This window comes from Nelumbo nucifera, chromosome 4 (assembly GCF_055504915.1).
Source record: "Nelumbo nucifera cultivar China Antique chromosome 4, China Antique-T2T, whole genome shotgun sequence".
Lineage (NCBI taxonomy): Eukaryota > Viridiplantae > Streptophyta > Magnoliopsida > Proteales > Nelumbonaceae > Nelumbo > Nelumbo nucifera.
The window spans coordinates 52,142,965-52,157,557 of NC_142652.1; the positions used below are offsets into that span (position 1 = coordinate 52,142,965).

The window sequence follows — 14,593 nt, forward strand, 5'->3', positions numbered from 1 at the left end:
CAACAAATGGAATTTGCAAATACAAATCAAAATAAAATATTAATAAAATTGGGGTGCAACACGAGGACTTCCCAGGAGGTCACCCATCCTAGTACTACTCTCGCCAAAGCACGCTTAACTTCGGAGTTCTGATGGGATCCGGTGCATTAGTGCTGGGATGATCGCACCCGTTTAATTCATGCTCGCATAGATCTTTATGCACTATCTTGCTCCCCTCCATTAATTGTTTTAGACTTGAAAAAACTGTGTATGCAGCCTTCCTCCCTTGGTAACCGTGCACAAGCTCTTACGTGAGCAGAGTGTTTGCTTTTTAGATCTGCCGCACCCCCGGATAGATGCAATACTATCGCGGGGCCCACAATGCACGACGAATGCCAAAAGCCCGGTTTTTGCACGGTTCTCATTCAGTAATGACGATTGTGCCGCAAATGGTCCGAGTATCCGGCGCGTTGTTTGCGTTTGTCTCGCCGAAACGACAAATGGAATTTGCAAATACGATATCGAAATAAAATATTAATAAAATTGGGGTGCAACACGAGGACTTCCCAGGAGGTCACCCATCCTAGGACTACTCCCGCCCATGCACACTTAACTTCGGAGTTCTGATGGGATCCGGTGCATTAGTGCTGGTATGATCGCACCCGTTTAATTCATGCTCGCATAGATCTTTATGCACTATCTTGCTCCCCTCCATTAATTGTTTTAGACTTGAAAAAACTGTGTATGCAGCCTTCCTCCCTTGGTAACCGTGCACAAGCTCTTACGTGAGCAGAGTGTTTGCTTTTTAGATCTGCCGCACCCCCGGATAGATGCAATACTATCGCGGGGCCCACAATGCACGACGAATGCCAAAAGCACGGTTTTTGCACGGTTCTCATTCAGTAATGACGATTGTGCCGCAAATGGTCCGAGTATCCGGCGCGTTGTTTGCGTTTGTCTCGCCGAAACGACAAATGGAATTTGCAAATACGATATCGAAATAAAATATTAATAAAATTGGGGTGCAACACGAGGACTTCCCAGGAGGTCACCCATCCTAGGACTACTCCCGCCCATGCACACTTAACTTCGGAGTTCTGATGGGATCCGGTGCATTAGTGCTGGTATGATCGCACCCGTTTAATTCATGCTCGCTTAGATCTTTATGCACTATCTTGCTCCCCTCCATTAATTGTTTTAGATTTGAAAAAACTCTGTATGCAGCCTTCCTCCCTTGGTAACCGTGCACAAACTCCTACGTGAGCAGAGTGTTTGCATTTCAGATCTGCCGCACCCCCGGATAGATGCAATACTATCGCGGGGCCCACAATGCATGACGAATGCCGAAAGCCCGGTTCTTGCATCGTTGCCATTCAGTAATGACGATCGTGCCGCAAATGGTCCGAGTATCCGACGCATTGTTTCCAGTTGTCTCCCAGAAACAACAAATGGAATTTGCAAATACAAATCAAAATAAAATATTAATAAAATTGGGGTGCAACACGAGGACTTCCCAGGAGGTCACCCATCCTAGTACTACTCTCGCCCAAGCACGCTTAACTTCGGAGTTCTGATGGGATCCGGTGCATTAGTGCTGGTATGATCGCACCCGTTTAGTTCATGTTCGCTTAGATCTTTATGCACTATCTTGCTCCCCTCCATTAATTGTTTTAGACTTGAAAAAACTGTGTATGCAGCCTTCCTCCCTTGGTAACCGTGCACAAGCTCTTACGTGAGCAGAGTGTTTGCTTTTTAGATCTGCCGCACCCCCGGATAGATGCAATACTATCGCGGGGCCCACAATGCACGACGAATGCCAAAAGCCCGGTTTTTTCACGGTTCCCATTCAGTAATGACAATCGTGCCGCAAATGGTCCGAGTATCCGGCGCGTTGTTTGCGTTTGTCTCGCCGAAACGACAAATGGAATTTGCAAATACGATATCGAAATAAAATATTAATAAAATTGGGGTGAAACACAAGGACTTCCCAGGAGGTCACCCATCCTAATACTACTCTCACCCAAGCACACTTAACTTCGGAGTTCTGATGGGATCCGGTGCATTAGTGCTGGTATGATCGCACCCGTTTAATTCATGCTCGCTTAGATCGTTATGCACTATCTTGCTCCCCTCCATTAATTGTTTTAGATTTGAAAAAACTGTGTATGCAGGCTTCCTCCCTTGGTAACCGTGCACAAGCTCTTACGTGAGCAGAGTGTTTGCATTTCAGATCTGCCGCACTCCCGGATAGATGCAATACTATCGCGGGGCCCACAATGCATGACGAATGCCGAAAGCCCGGTTCTTGCATCGTTGCCATTCAGTAATGACGATCGTGCCGCAAATGGTCCGAGTATCCGACGCATTGTTTCCAGTTGTCTCCCAGAAACAACAAATGGAATTTGCAAATACAAATCAAAATAAAATATTAATAAAATTGGGGTGCAACACGAGGACTTCCCAGGAGGTCACCCATCCTAGTACTACTCTCGCCCAAGCACGCTTAACTTCGGAGTTCTGATGGGATCCGGTGCATTAGTGCTGGTATGATCGCACCCATTTAATTCATGCTCGCTTAGATCTTTATGACCTATCTTGCACCCTTCCATTAATTGTTTTAGATTTGAAAAAAATGTGTATGCAGCCTTCTTCCCTTGGTAACCGTGCACAAGCTCCTACGTGAGCGGAGTGTTTGCTTTTCAGATCTGCCGCACCTCCGGATAGATTCAATACTATCGCGAGGCCCACAATGCATGACGAATGCCGAAAGCCCGGTTCTTGCATCGTGGCCATTCAGTAATGACGATCGTGCCGCAAATGATCCGAGTATCCGACGCATTGTTTCCAGTATCTCCCAGAAACAACAAATGGAATTTGCAAATACAAATCAAAATAAAATATTAATAAAATTGGGGTGCAACACGAGGACTTCCCAGGAGGTCACCCATCCTAGTACTCTCTCGCCCAAGCACGCTTAACTTCAGAGTTCTGATGGGATTCGGTGCATTAGTGCTGGTATGATCGCACCCGTTTAATTCATGCTCGCTTAGATCTTTATGCACTATCTTGCTCCCCTCCATTAATTGTTTTAGATTTGAAAAAACTGTGTATGCAGCCTTCCTCCCTTGGTAACCGTGCAGAAGCTCCTACGTGAGCAGAGTGTTTGCATTTCAGATCTGCCGCACCCCCGGATAGATGCAATACTATCACGGGGCCCACAATGCATGACGAATGCCGAAAGCCCGGTTCTTGCATCGTTGCCATTCAGTAATGACGATCGTGCCGCAAATGGTCCGAGTATCCGACGCATTGTTTCCAGTTGTCTCCCAGAAACAACATATGGAATTTGCAAATACAAATCAAAATAAAATATTAATAAAGTTGGGGTGCAAGACGAGGACTTCCCAGGAGGTCACCCTTCCTAGTACTACTCTCGCCCAAGCACGCTTAACTTCGGAGTTCTGATGAGATCCGGTGCATTAGTGTTGGTATGATCGCACCCGTTTAATTCATGCTCGCTTAGATCTTTGTGCACTATCTTGCTCCCCTCCATTAATTGTTTTAGACTTGAAAAAACTGTGTATGCAGCCTTCCTCCCTTGGTAACCGTGCACAAGCTCCTACGTGAGCAGAGTGTTTGCTTTTCAGATCTGTCGCACCCCCGGATAGATGCAATACAATCGCGGGGCCCACATTGCACGACGAATGCCAAAAGCCCGGTTTTTGCACGGTTCCCATTCAGTAATGACAATCGTGCCGCAAATGGTCCGAGTATCCGGCGCGTTGTTTGCGTTTGTCTCGCCGAAACGACAAATGGAATTTGCAAATACGATATCGAAATAAAATATTAATAAAATTAGGGTGCAACACGAGGACTTCCCAGGAGGTCACCCATCGTAGGACTACTCCCGCCCATGCACACTTAACTTCGGAGTTCTGATGGGATCCGGTGCATTAGTGCTGGTATGATCGCACCCGTTTAATTCATGCTCGCTTAGATCTTTATGCATTATCTTGCTCCCCTCCATTAATTGTTTTAGACTTGAAAAAACTGTGTATGCAGCCTTCCTCCCTTGGTAACCGTGCACAAGCTCCTACGTGAGCAGAGTGTTTGCTTTTCAGATCTGCCGCACCCCCGGATAGATGCAATACTATCGCGGGGCCCACAATGCACGACGAATGCCAAAAGCCCGGTTTTTGCACGGTTCCCATTCAGTAATGACGATCGTGCCGCAAATGGTCCGAGTATCCGGCGCGTTGTTTGAGTTTGTCTCGCCGACACGACAAATGGAATTTGCAAATACGATATCGAAATAAAATATTAATAAAATTGGGGTGAAACACAAGGACTTCCCAGGAGGTCACCCATCCTAATACTACTCTTGCATCGTTGCCATTCAGTAATGACGATCGTGCCGCAAATGGTCCGAGTATCCGACGCATTGTTTCCAGTTGTCTCCCAGAAACAACAAATGGAATTTGCAAATACAAATCAAAATAAAATATTAATAAAATTGGGGTGCAACACGAGGACTTCCCAGGAGGTCACCCATCCTAGTACTACTCTCGCCCAAGCACGCTTAACTTCGGAGTTCTGATGGGATCCGGTGCATTAGTGCTGGTATGATCGCACCCGTTTAATTCATGCTCGCTTAGATCTTTATGCACTATCTTGCTCCCCTCCATTAATTGTTTTAGACTTGAAAAAACTGTGTATGCAGCCTTCCTCCCTTGGTAACCGTGCACAAGCTCTTACGTGAGCAGAGTGTTTGCTTTTCAGATCTGTCGCACCCCCGGATAGATGCAATACTATCGCGGGGCCCACAATGCACGACGAATGCCAAAAGCCCGGTTTTTGCACGGTTCTCATTCAGTAATGACGATTGTGCCGCAAATGGTCCGAGTATCCGGCGCGTTGTTTGCGTTTGTCTCGCCGAAACGACAAATGGAATTTGCAAATACGATATCGAAATAAAATATTAATAAAATTGGGGTGCAACACGAGGACTTCCCAGGAGGTCACCCATCCTAGGACTACTCCCGCCATGCACACTTAACTTCGGAGTTCTGATGGGATCCAGTGCATTAGTGCTGGTATGATCGCACCCGTTTAATTCATGCTCGCTTAGATCTTTATGCACTATCTTGCTCCCCTCCATTAATTGTTTTAGATTTGAAAAAACTGTGTATGCAGCCTTCCTCCCTTGGTAACCGTGCACAAGCTCCTACGTGAGCAGAGTGTTTGCATTTCAGATCTACCGCACCCCCGGATAGATGCAATACTATCGCGGGGCCCACAATGCATGAAGAATGCCGAAAGCCCGGTTCTTGCATCGTTGCCATTCAGTAATGACGATCGTGCCGCAAATGGTCCGAGTATCCGACGCATTGTTTCCAGTTGTCTCCCAGAAACAACAAATGGAATTTGCAAATACAAATCAAAATAAAATATTAATAAAATTGGGGTGCAACACGAGGACTTCCCAGGAGGTCACCCATCCTAGTACTACTCTCGCCAAAGCACGCTTAACTTCGGAGTTCTGATGGGATCCGGTGCATTAGTGCTGGGATGATCGCACCCGTTTAATTCATGCTCACTTAGATCTTTATGCACTATCTTGCTCCCCTCCATTAATTGTTTTAGACTTGAAAAAACTGTGTATGCAGCCTTCCTCCCTTGGTAACCGTGCACAAGCTCTTACGTGAGCAGAGTGTTTGCTTTTTAGATCTGCCGCACCCCCGGATAGATGCAATACTATCGCGGGGCCCACAATGCATGACGAATGCCGAAAGCCCGGTTTTTGCATCGTTGCCATTCAGTAATGACGATCGTGCCGCAAATGGTCCGAGTATCCGACGCATTGTTTCCAGTTGTCTCCCAGAAACAACAAATGGAATTTGCAAATACAAATCAAAATAAAATATTAATAAAATTGGGGTGCAACACGAGGACTTCCCAGGAGGTCACCCATCCTAGTACTACTCTCGCCCAAGCACGCTTAACTTCGGAGTTCTGATGGGATCCGGTGCATTAGTGCTGGTATGATCGCACCCGTTTAATTCATGCTCGCTTATATCTTTATGCACTATCTTGCTCCCCTCCATTAATTGTTTTAGATTTCAAAAAACTGTGTATGCAGCCTTCCTCCCTTGGTAACCGTGCACAAGCTCCTACGTGAGCAGAGTGTTTGCATTTCAGATCTGCCGCACCCCCGGATAGATGCAATACTATCGCGGGGCCCACAATGCATGACGAATGCCGAAAGCCCGGTTCTTGCATCGTTGCCATTCAGTAATGACGATCGTGCCGCAAATGGTCCGAGTATCTGACGCATTGTTTCCAGTTGTCTCCCAGAAACAACAAATGGAATTTGCAAATACAAATCAAAATAAAATATTAATAAAATTGGGGTGCAACACGAGGACTTCCCAGGAGGTCACCCATCCTAGTACTACTCTCGCCCAAGCACGCTTAACTTCGGAGTTCTGATGGGATCCGGTGCATTAATGCTGGTATGATCGCACCCGTTTAATTCATGCTCGCTTAGATCTTTATGCACTATCTTGCTCCCCTCCATTAATTGTTTTAGATTTGAAAAAACTGTGTATGCAGCCTTCCTCCCTTGGTAACCGTGCACAAGCTCCTACGTGAGCAGAGTGTTTGTATTTCAGATCTGCCGCACCCCCGGATAGATGCAATACTATCGCGGGGCCCACAATGCATGACGAATGCCGAAAGCCCGGTTCTTGCATCGTTGCCATTCAGTAATGACGATCGTGCCGCAAATGGTCCGAGTATCCGACGCATTGTTTCCAGTTGTCTCCCAGAAACAACAAATGGAATTTGCAAATACAAGTCAAAATAAAATATTAATAAAATTGGGGTGCAACACGAGGACTTCCCAGGAGGTCACCCATCCTAGTACTACTCTCGCCCAAGCACGCTTAACTTCGGAGTTCTGATGGGATCCGGTGCATTAGTGCTGGTATGATCGCACCCGTTTAATTCATGCTCGCTTAGATCTTTATGCACTATCTTGCTCCCCTCCATTAATTGTTTTAGACTTGAAAAAAACTGTGTATGCAGCCTTCCTCCCTTGGTAACCGTGCACAAGCTCTTACGTGAGCAGAGTGTTTGCTTTTTAGATCTGCCGCACCCCCGGATAGATGCAATACTATCGCGGGGCCCACAATGCACGACGAATGCCAAAAGCCCGGTTTTTTCACGGTTCCCATTCAGTAATGACAATCGTGCCGCAAATGGTCCGAGTATCCGGCGCGTTGTTTGCGTTTGTCTCGCCGAAACGACAAATGGAATTTGCAAATACGATATCGAAATAAAATATTAATAAAATTGGGGTGAAACACAAGGACTTCCCAGGAGGTCACCCATCCTAATACTACTCTCGCCCAAGCACACTTAACTTCGGAGTTCTGATGGGATCCGGTGCATTTGTGCTGGTATGATCGCACAAGTTTAATTCATGCTCGCCTAGATCTTTATGAACTATCTTGCTCCCTTCCATTAATTGTTTTAGATTTGAAAAAAATGTGTATGCAGCCTTCCTCCCTTGGTAACCGTGCACAAGCTCCTACGTGAGCGGAGTGTTTGCTTTTCAGATCTGCCGCACCTCCGGATAGATGCAATACTATCGCGGGGCCCACAATGCACGACGAATGCCGAAAGCCCGGTTCTTGCATCGTTGCCATTCAGTAATGACGATCGTGCCGCAAATGGTCCGAGTATCCGACGCATTGTTTCCAGTTGTCTCCCAGAAATAACAAATGGAATTTGCAAATACAAATCAAAATAAAATATTAATAAAATTGGGGTGCAACACGAGGACTTCCCAGGAGGTCACCCTTCCTAGTACTACTCTCGCCCAAGCACGCTTAACTTCGGAGTTCTGATGAGATCCGGTGCATTAGTGCTGGTATGATCGCACCCGTTTAATTCATGCTCGCTTAGATCTTTGTGCACTATCTTGCTCCCCTCCATTAATTGTTTTAGACTTGAAAAAACTGTGTATGCAGCCTTCCTCCCTTGGTAACCGTGCACAAGCTCCTACGTGAGCAGAGTGTTTGCTTTTCAGATCTGTCGCACCCCCGGATAGATGCAATACTATCGCGGGGCCCACAATGCACGACGAATGCCAAAAGCCCGGTTTTTGCATGGTTCTCATTCAGTAATGACGATTGTGCCGCAAATGGTCCGAGTATCCGGCGCGTTGTTTGCGTTTGTCTCGCCGAAACGACAAATGGAATTTGCAAATACGATATCGAAATAAAATATTAATAAAATTGGGGTGCAACACGAGGACTTCCCAGGAGGTCACCCATCCTAGGACTACTCCCGCCCATGCACACTTAACTTCGGAGTTCTGATGGGATCCGATGCATTCAGTAATGACAATCGTGCCGCAAATGGTCCGAGTATCCGGCGCGTTGTTTGCGTTTGTCTCGCCGAAACGACAAATGGAATTTGCAAATACGATATCGAAATAAAATATTAATAAAATTGGGGTGCAACACGAGGACTTCCCAGGAGGTCACCCATCCTAGGACTACTCCCGCCCATGCACACTTAACTTCGGAGTTCTGATGGGATCCGGTGCATTAGTGCTGGTATGATCGCACCCGTTTAATTCATGCTCGCTTAGATCTTTATGCACTATCTTGCTCCCCTCCATTAATTGTTTTAGACTTGAAAAAACTGTGTATGCAGCCTTCCTCCCTTGGTAACCGTGCACAAGCTCCTACGTGAGCAGAGTGTTTGCTTTTCAGATCTGCCGCACCCCCGGATAGATGCAATACTATCGCGGGGCCCACAATGCACGACGAATGCCAAAAGCCCGGTTTTTGCACGGTTCCCATTCAGTAATGACGATCGTGCCGCAAATGGTCCGAGTATCCGGCGCGTTGTTTGAGTTTGTCTCGTCGACACGACAAATGGAATTTGCAAATACGATATCGAAATAAAATATTAATAAAATTGGGGTGAAACACAAGGACTTCCCAGGAGGTCACCCATCCTAATACTACTCTCGCCCAACACACTTAACTTCGGAGTTCTGATGAGATCCGGTGCATTAGTGCTGGTATGATAGCACCCATTTAATTCATGCTCGCTTAGATCTTTATGCACTATCTTGCTCCCCTCCATTAATTGTTTTAGATTTGAAAAAACTGTGTATGCAGCCTTCCTCCCTTGGTAACCGTGCACAAGCTCCTACGTGAGCAGAGTGTTTGTATTTCAGATCTTCCGCACCCCCGGATAGATGCAATACTATCGCGGGGCCCACAATGCATGACGAATGCCGAAAGCCCGGTTCTTGCATCGTTGCCATTCAGTAATGACGATCGTGCCGCAAATGGTCCGAGTATCCGACGCATTGTTTCCAGTTGTCTCCCAGAAACAACAAATGGAATTTGCAAATACAAATCAAAATAAAATATTAATAAAATTGGGGTGCAACACGAGGACTTCCCAGGAGGTCACCCATCCTAGTACTACTCTCGCCCAAGCACGCTTAACTTCGGAGTTCTGATGGGATCCGGTGCATTAGTGCTGGTATGATCGCACCCGTTTAGTTCATGCTCGCTTAGATCTTTATGCACTATCTTGCTCCCCTCCATTAATTGTTTTAGACTTGAAAAAACTGTGTATGCAGCCTTCCTCCCTTGGTAACCGTGCACAAGCTCTTACGTGAGCAGAGTGTTTTCTTTTTAGATCTGCCGCACCCCCGGATAGATGCAATACTATCGCGGGGCCCACAATGCACGACGAATGCCAAAAGCCCGGTTTTTTCACGGTTCCCATTCAGTAATGACAATCGTGCCGCAAATGGTCCGAGTATCCGGCGCGTTGTTTGCGTTTGTCTCGCCGAAACGACAAATGGAATTTGCAAATACGATATCGAAATAAAATATTTATAAAATTGGGGTGCAACACGAGGACTTCCCAGGAGATCACCCATCCTAGGACTACTCCCGCCCATGCACACTTAACTTCGGAGTTCTGATGGGATCCGGTGCATTAGTGCTGGTATGATCGCACCCGTTTAATTCATGCTCGCTTAGATCTTTATGCACTATCTTGCTCCCCTCCATTAATTGTTTTAGACTTGAAAAAACTGTGTATGCAGCCTTCCTCCCTTGGTAACCGTGCACAAGCTCCTACGTGAGCAGAGTGTTTGCTTTTCAGATCTGCCGCACCCCCGGATAGATGCAATACTATCGCGGGGCCCACAATGCACGACGAATGCCAAAAGCCCGGTTTTTGCACGGTTCCCATTCAGTAATGACGATCGTGCCGCAAATGGTCCGAGTATCCGGCGCGTTGTTTGCGTTTGTCTCGCCGAAACGACAAATGGAATTTGCAAATACGATATCGAAATAAAATATTAATAAAATTGGGGTGAAACACAAGGACTTCCCAGGAGGTCACCCATCCTAATACTACTCTCACCCAAGCACACTTAACTTCGGAGTTCTGATGGGATCCGGTGCATTAGTGCTGGTATGATCGCACCCGTTTAATTCATGCTCGCTTAGATCGTTATGCACTATCTTGCTCCCCTCCATTAATTGTTTTAGATTTGAAAAAACTGTGTATGCAGCCTTCCTCCCTTGGTAACCGTGCACAAGCTCCTACGTGAGCAGAGTGTTTGCATTTCAGATCTGCCGCACCCCCGGATAGATGCAATACTATCGCGTGGCCCACAATGCATGACGAATGCCAAAAGCCCGGTTCTTGCATCGTTGCCATTCAGTAATGACGATCGTGCCGCAAATGGTCCGAGTATCCGACGCATTGTTTCCAGTTGTCTCCCAGAAACAACAAATGGAATTTGCAAATACAAATCAAAATAAAATATTAATAAAATTGGGGTGCAACACGAGGACTTCCCAGGAGGTCACCCATCCTAGTACTACTCTCGCCCAAGCACGCTTAACTTCGGAGTTCTGATGGGATCCGGTGCATTAGTGCTGGTATGATCGCACCCGTTTAATTCATGCTCGCTTAGATCTTTATGACCTATCTTGCTCCCTTCCATTAATTGTTTTAGATTTGAAAAAAATGTGTATGCAGCCTTCTTCCCTTGGTAACCGTGCACAAGCTCCTACGTGAGCGGAGTGTTTGCTTTTCAGATCTGCCGCACCTACGGATAGATGCAATACTATCGCGGGGCCCACAATGCATGACGAATGCCGAAAGCCCGGTTCTTGCATCGTGGCCATTCAGTAATGACGATCGTGCCGCAAATGATCCGAGTATCCGACGCATTGTTTCCAGTATCTCCCAGAAACAACAAATGGAATTTGCAAATACAAATCAAAATAAAATATTAATAAAATTGGGGTGCAACACGAGGACTTCCCAGGAGGTCACCCATCCTAGTACTACTCTCGCCCAAGCACGCTTAACTCCAGAGTTCTGATGGGATTCGGTGCATTAGTGCTGGTATGATCGCACCCGTTTAATTCATGCTCGCTTAGATCTTTATGCACTATCTTGCTCCCCTCCATTAATTGTTTTAGACTTGAAAAAACTGTGTATGCAGCCTTCCTCCCTTGGTAACCGTGCACAAGCTCCTACGTGAGCAGAGTGTTTGCTTTTTAGATCTGCCGCACCCCCGGATAGATGCAATACTATCGCGGGGCCCACAATGCACGACGAATGCCAAAAGCCCGGTTTTTTCACGGTTCCCATTCAGTAATGACAATCGTGCCGCAAATGGTCCGAGTATCCGGCGCGTTGTTTGCGTTTGTCTCGCCGAAACGACAAATGGAATTTGCAAATACGATATCGCAATAAAATATTAATAATATTGGGGTGCAACACGAGGACTTCCCAGGAGGTCACCCATCCTAGGACTACTCCCGCCCATGCACACTTAACTTCGGAGTTCTGATGGGATCCGGTGCATTAGTGCTGGTATGATCGCACCCGTTTAATTCATGCTCGCTTAGATCTTTATGCACTATCTTGCTCCCCTCCATTAATTGTTTAAGATTTGAAAAAACTGTGTATGCAGCCTTCCTCCCTTGGTAACCGTGCACAAGTTCCTACGTGAGCAGAGTGTTTGCTTTTCAGATCTGCCGCACCTCCGGATAGATGCAATACTATCGCGGGGCCCACAATGCACGACGAATGCCGAAAGCCCGGTTATTGCATCGTTGCCATTCAGTAATGACGATCGTGCCGCAAATGGTCCGAGTATCCGACGCATTGTTTCCAGTTGTCTCCCAGAAACAACAAATGGAATTTGCAAATACAAATCAAAATAAAATATTAATAAAATTGGGGTGCAACACGAGGACTTCCCAGGAGGTCACCCTTCCTAGTACTACTCTCGCCCAAGCACGCTTAACTTCGGAGTTCTGATGAGATCCGGTGCATTAGTGCTGGTATGATCGCACCCGTTTAATTCATGCTCGCTTAGATCTTTGTGCACTATCTTGCTCCCCTCCATTAATTGTTTTAGACTTGAAAAAACTGTGTATGCAGCCTTCCTCCCTTGGTAACCGTGCACAAGCTCCTACGTGAGCAGAGTGTTTGCTTTTCAGATCTGTCGCACCCCCGGATAGATGCAATACTATTGCGGGGCCCACAATGCATGACGAATGCCAAAAGCCCGGTTTTTGCACGGTTCTCATTCAGTAATGACGATTGTGCCGCAAATGGTCCGAGTATCCGGCGCGTTGTTTGCGTTTGTCTCGCCGAAACGACAAATGGAATTTGCAAATACGATATCGAAATAAAATATTAATAAAATTGGGGTGCAACACGAGGACTTCACAGGAGGTCACCCATCCTAGTACTACGCTCGCCCAAGCACACTTAACTTCGGAGTTCTGATGGGATCCGGTGCATTAGTGCTGGTATGATCGCACCCGTTTAATTCATGCTCGCTTAGATCTTTATGCACTATCTTGCTCCCCTCCATTAATTGTTTTAGATTTGAAAAAACTGTGTATGCAGCCTTCCTCCCTTGGTAACCGTGCACAAGCTCCTACGTGAGCAGAGTGTTTGCATTTCAGATCTGCCGCACCCCCGGATAGATGCAATACTATCGCGGGGCCCACAATGCATGACGAATGCCGAAAGCCCGGTTCTTGCATCGTTGCCATTCAGTAATGACGATCGTGCCGCAAATGGTCCGAGTATCCGACGCATTGTTTCCAGTTGTCTCCCAGAAACAACAAATGGAATTTGCAAACACAAATCAAAATAAAATATTAATAAAATTGGGGTGCAACACGAGGACTTCCCAGGAGGTCACCCTTCCTAGTACTACTCTCGCCCAAGCACGCTTAACTTCGGAGTTCTGATGGGATCCGGTGCATTAGTGCTGGTATGATCGCACCCGTTTAATTCTTGCTCGCTTAGATCTTTATGACCTATCTTGCTCCCTTCCATTAATTGTTTTTGATTTGAAAAAAATGTGTATGCAGCCTTCTTCCCTTGGTAACCGTGCACAAGCTCCTACGTGAGCGGAGTGTTTGCTTTTCAGATCTGCCGCACCTCCGGATAGATGCAATACTATCGCGGGGCCCACAATGCATGACGAATGCCGAAAGCCCGGTTCTTGCATCGTGGCCATTCAGTAATGACGATCGTGCCGCAAATGATCCGAGTATCCGACGCATTGTTTCCAGTATCTCCCAGAAACAACAAATGGAATTTGCAAATACAAATCAAAATAAAATATTAATAAAATTGGGGTGCAACATGAGGACTTCCCAGGAGGTCACCCATCCTAGTACTACTCTCGCCCAAGCACGCTTAACTTCATAGTTCTGATGGGATTCGGTGCATTAGTGCTGGTATGATCGCACCCGTTTAATTCATGCTCGCTTAGATCTTTATGCACTATCTTGCTCCCCTCCATTAATTGTTTTAGACTTGAAAAAACTGTGTATGCAGCCTTCCTCCCTTGGTAACCGTGCACAAGCTCCTACGTGAGCAGAGTGTTTGCTTTTTAGATCTGCCGCACCCCCGGATAGATGCAATACTATCGCGGGGCCCACAATGCACGACGAATGCCAAAAGCCCGGTTTTTGCACGGTTCCCATTTAGTAATGACGATCGTGCCGCAAATGGTCCGAGTATCCGGCGCGTTGTTTGAGTTTGTCTCGCCGACACGACAAATGGAATTTGCAAATATGATATCGAAATAAAATATTAATAAAATTGGGGTGAAACACAAGGACTTCCCAGGAGGTCACCCATCCTAATACTACTCTCGCCCAAGCACACTTAACTTCGGAGTTCTGATGGGACCGGTGCATTTGTGCTGGTATGATCGCACCCGTTTAATTCATGCTCGCTTAGATCTTTATGAACTATCTTGCTCCCTTCCATTAATTGTTTTAGATTTGAAAAAAATGTGTATGCAGCCTTCCTCCCTTGGTAACCGTGCACAAGCTCCTACGTGAGCGGAGTGTTTGCTTTTCAGATCTGCCGCACCTCCGGATAGATGCAATACTATCGCGGGGCCCACAATGCACGACGAATGCCGAATGCCCGGTTCTTGCATCGTTGCCATTCAGTAATGACGATCGTGCCGCAAATGGTCCGAGTATCCGACGCATTGTTTCCAGTTGTCTCC

General features: G+C 46.5%; 24 non-coding genes and 6 pseudogenes across 24 annotated transcripts; all 30 read right to left on the minus strand.

Moving 5' to 3' along the window:
• Positions 1-50: 50 nt before the first annotated feature.
• LOC148796579 (5S ribosomal RNA) lies at positions 51-169 on the minus strand. The gene has a single exon (XR_016075503.1). It is a non-coding gene; the product is annotated as a 5S ribosomal RNA (ribosomal RNA).
• Positions 170-524: 355 nt separating this feature from the next.
• Positions 525-643, minus strand: LOC148796580 (5S ribosomal RNA). Its single transcript, XR_016073985.1, has one exon. It is a non-coding gene; the product is annotated as a 5S ribosomal RNA (ribosomal RNA).
• A 355-nt stretch (positions 644-998) lies between these two features.
• Positions 999-1,117, minus strand: LOC148796581 (5S ribosomal RNA). The gene has a single exon (XR_016073986.1). It is a non-coding gene; the product is annotated as a 5S ribosomal RNA (ribosomal RNA).
• Positions 1,118-1,471: 354 nt separating this feature from the next.
• On the minus strand, positions 1,472-1,590 carry LOC148796582 (5S ribosomal RNA). The gene has a single exon (XR_016073302.1). It is a non-coding gene; the product is annotated as a 5S ribosomal RNA (ribosomal RNA).
• A 355-nt stretch (positions 1,591-1,945) lies between these two features.
• On the minus strand, positions 1,946-2,064 carry LOC148796583 (5S ribosomal RNA; annotated as a pseudogene).
• Positions 2,065-2,418: 354 nt separating this feature from the next.
• Positions 2,419-2,537, minus strand: LOC148796584 (5S ribosomal RNA). The gene has a single exon (XR_016073313.1). It is a non-coding gene; the product is annotated as a 5S ribosomal RNA (ribosomal RNA).
• Positions 2,538-2,890: 353 nt separating this feature from the next.
• LOC148796585 (5S ribosomal RNA) lies at positions 2,891-3,008 on the minus strand. The gene has a single exon (XR_016070026.1). It is a non-coding gene; the product is annotated as a 5S ribosomal RNA (ribosomal RNA).
• A 354-nt stretch (positions 3,009-3,362) lies between these two features.
• On the minus strand, positions 3,363-3,481 carry LOC148796586 (5S ribosomal RNA). Its single transcript, XR_016069516.1, has one exon. It is a non-coding gene; the product is annotated as a 5S ribosomal RNA (ribosomal RNA).
• Positions 3,482-3,836: 355 nt separating this feature from the next.
• Positions 3,837-3,955, minus strand: LOC148796587 (5S ribosomal RNA). The gene has a single exon (XR_016074692.1). It is a non-coding gene; the product is annotated as a 5S ribosomal RNA (ribosomal RNA).
• Positions 3,956-4,494: 539 nt separating this feature from the next.
• On the minus strand, positions 4,495-4,613 carry LOC148796588 (5S ribosomal RNA). Its single transcript, XR_016073324.1, has one exon. It is a non-coding gene; the product is annotated as a 5S ribosomal RNA (ribosomal RNA).
• Positions 4,614-4,968: 355 nt separating this feature from the next.
• Positions 4,969-5,086, minus strand: LOC148796589 (5S ribosomal RNA; annotated as a pseudogene).
• Positions 5,087-5,440: 354 nt separating this feature from the next.
• On the minus strand, positions 5,441-5,559 carry LOC148796590 (5S ribosomal RNA). Its single transcript, XR_016075504.1, has one exon. It is a non-coding gene; the product is annotated as a 5S ribosomal RNA (ribosomal RNA).
• A 354-nt stretch (positions 5,560-5,913) lies between these two features.
• LOC148796591 (5S ribosomal RNA) lies at positions 5,914-6,032 on the minus strand. Its single transcript, XR_016073335.1, has one exon. It is a non-coding gene; the product is annotated as a 5S ribosomal RNA (ribosomal RNA).
• Positions 6,033-6,386: 354 nt separating this feature from the next.
• LOC148796592 (5S ribosomal RNA) lies at positions 6,387-6,505 on the minus strand. The gene has a single exon (XR_016070382.1). It is a non-coding gene; the product is annotated as a 5S ribosomal RNA (ribosomal RNA).
• A 354-nt stretch (positions 6,506-6,859) lies between these two features.
• Positions 6,860-6,978, minus strand: LOC148796593 (5S ribosomal RNA). The gene has a single exon (XR_016073347.1). It is a non-coding gene; the product is annotated as a 5S ribosomal RNA (ribosomal RNA).
• Positions 6,979-7,334: 356 nt separating this feature from the next.
• LOC148796594 (5S ribosomal RNA) lies at positions 7,335-7,453 on the minus strand (annotated as a pseudogene).
• A 354-nt stretch (positions 7,454-7,807) lies between these two features.
• LOC148796595 (5S ribosomal RNA) lies at positions 7,808-7,926 on the minus strand. The gene has a single exon (XR_016072459.1). It is a non-coding gene; the product is annotated as a 5S ribosomal RNA (ribosomal RNA).
• Positions 7,927-8,498: 572 nt separating this feature from the next.
• Positions 8,499-8,617, minus strand: LOC148796596 (5S ribosomal RNA). Its single transcript, XR_016073987.1, has one exon. It is a non-coding gene; the product is annotated as a 5S ribosomal RNA (ribosomal RNA).
• Positions 8,618-8,972: 355 nt separating this feature from the next.
• Positions 8,973-9,090, minus strand: LOC148796597 (5S ribosomal RNA; annotated as a pseudogene).
• A 354-nt stretch (positions 9,091-9,444) lies between these two features.
• Positions 9,445-9,563, minus strand: LOC148796598 (5S ribosomal RNA). Its single transcript, XR_016073358.1, has one exon. It is a non-coding gene; the product is annotated as a 5S ribosomal RNA (ribosomal RNA).
• Positions 9,564-9,918: 355 nt separating this feature from the next.
• LOC148796599 (5S ribosomal RNA) lies at positions 9,919-10,037 on the minus strand. Its single transcript, XR_016068785.1, has one exon. It is a non-coding gene; the product is annotated as a 5S ribosomal RNA (ribosomal RNA).
• Positions 10,038-10,392: 355 nt separating this feature from the next.
• LOC148796600 (5S ribosomal RNA) lies at positions 10,393-10,511 on the minus strand (annotated as a pseudogene).
• A 354-nt stretch (positions 10,512-10,865) lies between these two features.
• On the minus strand, positions 10,866-10,984 carry LOC148796601 (5S ribosomal RNA). The gene has a single exon (XR_016073369.1). It is a non-coding gene; the product is annotated as a 5S ribosomal RNA (ribosomal RNA).
• A 353-nt stretch (positions 10,985-11,337) lies between these two features.
• Positions 11,338-11,456, minus strand: LOC148796602 (5S ribosomal RNA). The gene has a single exon (XR_016069231.1). It is a non-coding gene; the product is annotated as a 5S ribosomal RNA (ribosomal RNA).
• A 355-nt stretch (positions 11,457-11,811) lies between these two features.
• LOC148796603 (5S ribosomal RNA) lies at positions 11,812-11,930 on the minus strand. The gene has a single exon (XR_016073988.1). It is a non-coding gene; the product is annotated as a 5S ribosomal RNA (ribosomal RNA).
• A 354-nt stretch (positions 11,931-12,284) lies between these two features.
• On the minus strand, positions 12,285-12,403 carry LOC148796604 (5S ribosomal RNA). Its single transcript, XR_016072460.1, has one exon. It is a non-coding gene; the product is annotated as a 5S ribosomal RNA (ribosomal RNA).
• A 355-nt stretch (positions 12,404-12,758) lies between these two features.
• Positions 12,759-12,877, minus strand: LOC148796605 (5S ribosomal RNA). The gene has a single exon (XR_016073260.1). It is a non-coding gene; the product is annotated as a 5S ribosomal RNA (ribosomal RNA).
• A 354-nt stretch (positions 12,878-13,231) lies between these two features.
• LOC148796606 (5S ribosomal RNA) lies at positions 13,232-13,350 on the minus strand. Its single transcript, XR_016071453.1, has one exon. It is a non-coding gene; the product is annotated as a 5S ribosomal RNA (ribosomal RNA).
• Positions 13,351-13,703: 353 nt separating this feature from the next.
• Positions 13,704-13,822, minus strand: LOC148796607 (5S ribosomal RNA). Its single transcript, XR_016070762.1, has one exon. It is a non-coding gene; the product is annotated as a 5S ribosomal RNA (ribosomal RNA).
• Positions 13,823-14,177: 355 nt separating this feature from the next.
• Positions 14,178-14,295, minus strand: LOC148796608 (5S ribosomal RNA; annotated as a pseudogene).
• Positions 14,296-14,593: the final 298 nt, after the last annotated feature.